General features: G+C 38.8%; 1 protein-coding gene across 3 annotated transcripts in view; it reads right to left on the reverse strand.

Moving 5' to 3' along the window:
- LOC136833471 (insulin gene enhancer protein ISL-1-like) overlaps positions 1-5,467 on the reverse strand; it is a 567,526-nt gene extending 562,059 nt beyond the window's left edge. For 2 of the 3 annotated variants that reach the window (XM_067096209.1, XM_067096159.1), the window contains exon 1: positions 5,342-5,467. The gene's annotated coding sequence lies outside the window, so the exon portion shown is untranslated. The remainder of the gene's footprint in view (positions 1-5,341) is intronic. The other variant, XM_067096004.1, reaches the window with a different exon arrangement.
- Between the last annotated feature and the right edge of the window lie 1,516 nt (positions 5,468-6,983).

Genomic DNA, 6,983 nt, shown 5'->3' on the forward strand with positions numbered 1-6,983 from the left:
CTTCTAGGGAATTAGTACTCAATAAAAACAAATATCCTGTTGGAGGAGAACCAGAAATAAATAAATAAATAAATGAAACCTATCAGAATTATGTCTACATACACTGACAACACTGAATTTACAAAGCACTTTAAAAACTTAAAAAAAATAAATAAATGCTTCCCGAACCGCATATTAGTTAGCTTAGGTTAAGTCTTGTGCCGGTACGGTCCCTTGCCCAAAAGGTGTAGTGAGGTGTTAAGGTGGATAATAGAAAAAAAGACTGATGTGGACCACCGAACTCCTCTAACCAACACAGATGCCCTATAACCAACAATCTTCTTCGATCATACTGTGATGTCAGATTACTAAACTTATATGTGTAATAGAGAATGCAAGTTGTGTGAGTTGCATACAAAATGGATGAATCTTTATTAAATGTACTAAACATAAAAATGGATGAATCTTTATTAAATGTACTAAACATAATTTTTAATGCATGTAATAACCATTGAAATACTTTTCTCTGCACTATTCGGAACTACAGGACCTTACACGATCTTTTCGAAACCGCACGGTAATTTTATAACAGAGCGTACGATAACCTACGCGCGTTTCACGAAACTGACTCGGAAAATTACCCATGAAACGAGTCCCAAGCATTCCCTCCTAATTTTCTCAGTCCTTATGAATGGGGAGAATGAGGGCTAATCTCCCTTAATCTACCGCACACAAACGCTATAAATTCATATCGATGTCGCTCCATTGTGATTAGGGACCCATTGTGTATTCTAAAAATTGTTTTGTGGGGTACTTCACGGTTCCACCCGACACTCCCTGGAGACCGAAAGAGGTCGGGGAGAAGAAGACTCAACAGAGAGAGAGAGAGAGAGAGAGGAGAGAGGGGAGAAATGGCGAGGAGATCTGGTAGAATTCTAAATAAAGAGGAACGAAAAGTGGGGATCGGGAGTGGGGTGGGGAGTGGGGGGGTGGTTGCTGGATATTGAAAAGGCATATGGGAATTAACACAAGATTCTACAACACAGAAATGACAAGAGGCCGTGACACTGGGGAAACGTGAGGGTGGAAGATCATGACCCCAATTAAAATTTTTATTATTATCTTTCTAGTTATTATAAATATTATTCTCATCGCATCTTCTTAAATCATAAGGGTTCAGTGTCAACTATTAAAGAATAAACCTAGCTTCCTATGATAGCTCATTCTAACCAATCCCCTTTTAATGAAAACTGACGCCAGATATAGAAGACAGCAGTTTTTTGTAAAGACAAAGTGATAATAGAATTTTACAAGCAGATGAAAGTGATTACAATTACAGCTAAAAGTGACTCTGGCAGAGATGAAAGTAATTCTACGTATAAACACAACTGAATCCACTGTAGACACACTGTGAAAGTGATTTAGGTACAGACGTATCTGATGAATTCACCGTATTCCTGTGCCTTTTAAGAATTTCGTCACCTTTAACAAAATTAACCAAATCAGAAGACGTCGTTATGTGTTGCTTTCCGAAATAATTCATCAATGTAAATGTTTCCAAGAGGAATTGGAGACGAGATAAAATTTAAATAAAAATGATCCCGGTGGCATAAAAACCCATCTAAAATATTTTCTTCGATAGCACAACCTCTTACGAAAAACGCTAGCATTCTGAAATATCACAAGTGTACCAATAATTATTATTATTATTATTATTGTAGTAGTAGTAGTAGTAGTAGTAGTAGTAGTAGTAGTAGTAGTAGTAGTAGTAGTAGTAGTGTAATTACACCACCAAAAACGACGGTATTATTTGAGTCGGTCAGACCAGCAGGCCTCGACCCCTGAGACATTACGTACCGTCCAAAATCTCGGCCGGAACCAGCAATGAGAAAGACTGAGCCCGGACTCGACGACGACAAGTCCCAAAGTCGAGTGCATTACCCGAAGACAATCGCCAGTTGATTAAGATGCACATTGCATCTTAATATATAAACGCTGTGATCGCAATTGTAGCTGATGTTGTCACTTATAACAACCGAAAACAAAATCCGAAAGCTACAGTTAAAGAACAACCTACGCCATGTTGTTACCCCTTGTGTGATACCAACTAAAAGTGCAGTTTTGGAAAAAAGTTTTTTTATTTTTCCAGTTTTTTCCCATAACAGGGAAGAATCGAGATTCGACTCAAGTTCTCCCCCTTTCCGGAGAGAAAAAAATGCAGTTCGTGACCGCAGCAGTATCTACGAATCGCGAATATATCTCTGGAAAAGAAAAGAAAGAAACCTAGGAAAAAGTTGGGGGGGGCCCACGGTCGCGGGGGGAGGAGAGATATCACCCCTAAAAAGAAAGGGGGGAAAAAGAGAGGGAAAAAATGTCCTGCCAGAGAACGATTTCCAAAAAGCACTTTTGTTTCTGAAAAGCAATGGATTTGCTTTTGATAAACTGCCAAGGGGGTGTTTCGCGTGTCTTCCTGATGAGGCCGCCTTAAAGCAATTCCTAAGAACATTAGTTTCGCCACTTTTTTTTTTTACAGTGATTGTTATATTCTTGTGGGAGCATGCTTGGTTACCTGTTGGACTTTATTTTTCCAGCTGGTTAAACATGAATGTTAGCGCATTTTGAATTGAATTGAAATGAATATAGAATTTAGACCACAGGCCAAGCACTGGGACCCATGAGGTCATTCAGCGCTGAAATGGAAATTGCCAGTAAAAGGTTTGAAAGGTGTAACAGGAGGAAAACCTCGCAGTTGTACTATGAATCAACTGTTAGGAGAAAGTTGAAAGTACGATGGAAGAGAGAGAATAAGAAATGAGGTACAGTAAAAGGAACGAAAGGGATTGCAGCTAGGGGCCGAAGGCACGCTGCAAAGAACCTTAAGTAATGCCCACAGTGCACAGCATGAGGTCCACTGACGGTACTAACCCCTTACGGGTTTGCGCATTTTGGAGACTAACTAAATAATACAATAATGATCATGAGTATTTCTACATTCATTTCTTGTGTAAATCATGAGTGTACTGGTAATGTGCCCCAAGTGTCAACACTATCAAAATCAGGTCTAACATGAAACCGTCACCAGAAACATAATGCATTTGATGCATCGCAAATACGCTATAACTGCATATTTACTTGGATATTAAAATCATATTATAAAGTTTACCTAAAGTCTCTCTAAAGGCAAATGATATTAGCTGAAGATCATTCCTGACTGCCTTTTGCTGAAAGAGTGGCCACTGTCACCCTTAAAAAAAAATGACCAGGTCATTCGCACAGTTTTCAGGTTGAGGTCAATCTCCCAGCGAGCAATTCCCTCAGCCTCACTTTTGCCATTAAATATTGGGTGGGAAAAGAAGTCCTTCCTTACACCAAACATCTGATTATGGAATTCGCTTCCTACCTGTGTTTTTCCGGAGGTATTTAATTTACTTCTAAAAATATGTTTATTACTTTCTCCTATCTCCGGGCGATCTCGCTTCGGCCAGTCAAGTCTTTCCCGGTTTCTTCAAAAAAGAAGAGAGAGAGAGAGAAAAAGAAGAAGAAGAAAATGCAACGACCACGGAAGATCACGAAACCACTCACGAGGACAATGAAGCGACGAGGCATCGGTCTTATTCCTCGTGATTTAAAGCTGCCACCGAGACAATCACAAGTTGCATGCGGAAGGACACACGCCATTTCGGCCCAAATCTGAAATCGATGAGAAACGACATCTACGTAGAAGGGCCGGGAGTACGCTGGGGGTAAGGGAGGTTGGGGGGGAGAGAGGGACTGGGACGGGATCTAGATGACTAAACTGCCGCTGCAGGTCAATTAGGGCGGGGGAAAGCGGACATCAAGCGGACTTCAATCCCCATAATGCAACTGGAAATGAAACCGAACTGTGGACAATTGACGGAGCTAAATGCGGCCCTTCCGACTCGAGAATGATTAGAGGACACGAATCGAAGCGCGTGACCACAAAGGAGAAGAAGGAAGGAATTATAAAGCAGGAGGAGGAGGGGGGAGGAGGAGGAGAAGGCATAAGAAGAGCGACGTGAGCGTTCGCCTAATGTGAGGGCAGGGGGATCCGCCCCCCTCTTTACCTGGCAAGACGGATGAGGTCAAAATGCCTCTTTCACCTTTTGCGCTTCGTCTCCCTCCGTCCTCCATTTTACCGCCATCTTATCAAGATGATGTACCGGGAATGACGACTAAAGCAAAGGGATGACAAAAGATCACAAAAAAAAAAAAATAAAACACGCAAACTGGACATCAGAGATTATGGGATTAGATTACAGGAATTGCCAAATTAGCCCAACCTCTTTTTGGCTCTAGTTACTCAGAGTATGACTGGAATTACGAGAATATTACCCAAATTACAAAAGCTGTAATTAGATGCATACACATCATGCCACTGCTGCGAAGCTGCAATTTGCAAATAACTTTTCACTGGCTCAAAAGAAAACGGGAGAAACAAATGAAAACGAATGAGATTACGTAAATAGGAAACATAACGTTCTCCTCCACGAAGAGAAGAGAGAAGATGAATGAGCTGATATACTAATGTAAAAAGGTGAGTTTTGTAAACACACTCGACAAATCTAGTGCAGATGTTGTGCAATGACATGTTAGTTACATTGGCGGATAACTTAATGAAAACTTTATTATGAGTTTCAAGAACGGTGAGGATATTCACGATGATGACGACAAAAACAAAATTACATGACACCCGTGGGGCGGTGGTACCATCAGTGCACCCTTACGCGTTGCACTGAAGCCATTACTTTAGGTTCTCTGCAGCGTTCCTTCGGCCCCTAGCTGCAACCCCTTTCATTTCTTTTACTGCACTTCCATTCATATTCTCTTACTTCCATCTTACTTTCCACCCTCACCTAACAACTATTTCACAACGCAACTGCGAGGTTTTCCTCCTGTTACACCTTTCAAACCCTTTTTGCTCTTAATTTTCCTTTCATCGCTGATTGACCTCATAGGTCCCAGTGCCTGGCCTTTGGCCTAAATTTCATACCCTGTTCCAGAATCACACGACTAAATTATAAGTAAAGAGGGAAAAACTGTCCTACCAATGCATGAGAACGAGAATGTTACAGTGAAATGGTTATTTAACATTTACGGATCTGCGACAGGACAAAATGTTGCATGTGGGTAGACATTTATTTATTTCTATTATAATGTACGTGAAACCCCCCAGACTTATCATCAAAATACTTATATCGAACCCAGAGGCAATTGGAAAATATAAGAAGATTCAAAACCCAAGTCGAAGTGAATGATTAGTTTAAAAAAAAAAAGTTAACCCAACTTTTGATAGAGAAAATGTTACATTAGAAGCAGAAGGGATGAACATGGATGAACCTACCAGAGACGGGTAATTTGGATTGATTTCGAAGGCCTTTTGATGCTGCAATATGTAGCTGCCAGAAAGGGGGACGAGGAGGAGAATCTCTGCCTCTCAGTTCACAAAAAAATTATCTAAGACCTGAAAAAGAGAAAAAAATTGAGGCTGTAACAGAATGTAACAGAATCTAAAGATAAGCAAAATTATAATAAAAAGGTACAAAGAAAATTATGACAGTAATAAATAAGCTCAGTATATTGCCTAAAGAAAGATGTACTCTGAGAAACCTGAATCAGAGCAGCTTACATAACCTGCATGGACAATCTCCCCAAAAATCTTAATAAATGGTAAAATTATATTATGGGCCCCAACCTCTTCGAGTATCTTGCTAAAGGCAAGAAAGTATTATTTTTTTCTTGGCGAATTATATAACCAAAAATATATGAATAATGGAGCATACCGTTTTAATTAATTTTACTTATATCAACATAACCTTGAAAAAAAACACTAGCGGTTAGAGTCTGAACGGTACAATGAAAAAAAAAAATAATTTCAGAATCTCCTCACAGTACGTCTGGAGGTGCAACACTTGACGTGGGGTTGGTAAAATATTTTGAAGACTCAAATGCTGAAAGGAAATACATATTTCGTTTTAAAACATATCCAGGCTTCCATTTTATCTTCATAGTATCTGTCTTTTACCCTAACTCGAAAAAAATTGTTGAATCGTGTCATGAGCCGTTATAGCCATGATGTAATTGTTTGTAAAAAAACATGAGCCATTGCGTAATTATCTCAAATTATAACAAAAATAAGTAATATTCTGGTAGATCTAAACTACTTGAATAGTTAAGTTGTATTACTGAGAAGGCTTTGGGACTTCAATTCAACTGTGCCAAGCAGGACAATAAGCATTTGGCTCTGCAAGACTAAAGAACATACGCAGATCGAACTTTATCAGGACACGACGTATAAGAAAAAAAAAAGTTACCAATTTCTGCAGATGAGATTGAGTGACTTAGACAGAATGGTGGAAATCTGACAGAAATATAGAAGGAGGGATGGCTATACATAGGAAGCTTTGCCAACATGGTTTTATGCTAAACAAAATCTTAAGGAGACGCCAAGAGACAATACAAGACTCCAAATAATGTACAAGAGAGTGACTGAATATTTGTGAGAAACGACTGATTATCACTGGACCACAGACTGCACAGATAAGCTACTGAAATGACTGAAAACCTCCTGATGGATCCCAAGTATTGCTGGCAATTCAAAGAGTGTTGATACAGAGACTGATGTTTGATTTACTTATGTAATCTCGGCGTCATGACGAATAGCCTATAGCCATCGGCTACGGTATAGAAACGGGAACGGTAGCATAGCAGTTTACCGAGTAAAAACAATCTTTTGTTATAAAAATCACAAAAACTAGATGCACAAGACAAACAAGACAATGTTCTTAAATATATAGATGCATTCATTCAAACATGCTACTCTTGCACAAAACCAACAAATAAATATATATATATATATATATATATATATACATATATATAATATATATATATAATATATATAATATATATATACATATATACATATATATATATGTGTGTGTGTGTATAAACATATAATTATATATATACAGTATATTACACAC

Source organism: Macrobrachium rosenbergii, chromosome 1, assembly GCF_040412425.1.
Source record: "Macrobrachium rosenbergii isolate ZJJX-2024 chromosome 1, ASM4041242v1, whole genome shotgun sequence".
Lineage (NCBI taxonomy): Eukaryota > Metazoa > Arthropoda > Malacostraca > Decapoda > Palaemonidae > Macrobrachium > Macrobrachium rosenbergii.